The sequence below is a fragment of the Rhagoletis pomonella genome, unplaced genomic scaffold, assembly GCF_013731165.1.
Source record: "Rhagoletis pomonella isolate Grant_MI unplaced genomic scaffold, Rhpom_1.0 Rhpom_scaffold_00014, whole genome shotgun sequence".
Lineage (NCBI taxonomy): Eukaryota > Metazoa > Arthropoda > Insecta > Diptera > Tephritidae > Rhagoletis > Rhagoletis pomonella.
Window position 1 is genome coordinate 9,564,868 of NW_023458568.1, and position 1,527 is coordinate 9,566,394.

Consider the following 1,527-nt stretch of genomic DNA (forward strand, 5'->3'; position numbering starts at 1 on the left):
AAACGGTTTCTTGTGATCTACATATGTACATGTCGCTAGCGAGCCTAAAACTGACTCGCCACTAGTATAAAATTCATAAAGGAAATAGTCGCAATATAAAGTTATGTTAGGAATATGGTAGAGTTGAATATTAGTATGTAGATAGTAAATCTCAGGATGAGTTTTCCACATTGCACCTACACATCACTGTTATAAAAATGTGTTAATTATCGTAAGATTTAGTTTCCAAGGAGTTGCAATGCTCTTTGCTCTTAATTTTTCCTTTACAACCATAGTACATATGCAACCATCCGGTATTACTTTTTTTGTTCTTATTATTTTAACGGGTAGCTAGTTACTTTACTTAAAAATTCATTAGCATGCTCACCCGATCAGAGGTGAACGCCGTACATACATACATATATATGTGCACATAAAACTAGCGATCGAAATCAGAAGCGTTTAGTCGTAAGTAATCAAACGCATCGAACAAAATTTTCCTGTTTGACAGTCCGGAGCATACAACATTTTTCAATAATTTCTGCTCAAGCTCGGAACACTTTGACGACAGCAAGCGACAAGCAGCATCTGTCAAATTTTAAATACACACGTTCTTACGGACACAATTATTTTGACGACAGCACGACATCTTGGCTGCAGGACTGCAATTGTCGACGTCGCCAAATTAAATCTATTTCTAATTTTGCCGGCGACAATGATTAGATGTAGTGCTGCAAAATTAAATTGTCGCAAAATTAATCACATATTCTTGATTGTTCATGTTTTTCTTATTTACTTAAATAAAAATACACAATTTGTGAAATAAATATACCAAAATGTCAAACTTTAAAATCAGCTGTTTGCTATGTCGCTGAGGTCTTCAAAATGTTTAAGAAGCTGGCTTCAAGGCGACATTTGTCGACAAAATGATGTCGCTGTCGTTACGTCGTGAAGTTGCAGTCGTCAAAGTGTTCCGAGCTTAAGAAGATAATTTTCCCTCCGACCTGGCGAACATGCTCGCTAGCTGCTAGAATAGAACATGATCGACCGCACACATTTCTGCTACGTCGTCGTCGCTGGGCCCAACGTCGCTTCGATGGAGTAAACAAATGTAAGTAAATATAAACTTCTTTTGGCAATTTACGTATAAATTTCTTTTGAGGAGATATTGAAAAATGTTTGACTAAATTTAGTATACAAAAAAAAACAAAAAGCTTTAAAGCGGAAAAAATCATAATTACAAGTGAATGCACGTATTTGTCTGTGTAAGCAGCGAAATATCAGTAGGCAGAGTTCGAACCAATTCGCTCAAAATAGTGTGACTATTAGCGTAACGTTGAGGCCAGGTTCGCTTCCGGTGGTCATCATACCCTTTGTTCAAGCGAATTCAATATATTACTAAAATGGATTTTGTTTCCGGCATTTGAGCTAGGGAACCTTAGAACGAGTTGAATATAATTTTTATAAAATTTATTTTGTTCAATACACATAATATTAATATAAAATAGTGTAATATTGGATAGCATAGTAAGCTCCTAACTTGATTTG

The 1,527-nt window shown here is 35.6% G+C and overlaps 1 protein-coding gene across 3 annotated transcripts in view; it reads left to right on the top strand.

The window, feature by feature from the left end:
- Positions 1–1,527, top strand: part of LOC118749213 (ubiquitin-conjugating enzyme E2-22 kDa) — a 250,815-nt gene that overhangs the window by 61,331 nt on the left and 187,957 nt on the right. The gene's annotated exons all lie outside the window — the stretch shown is intronic.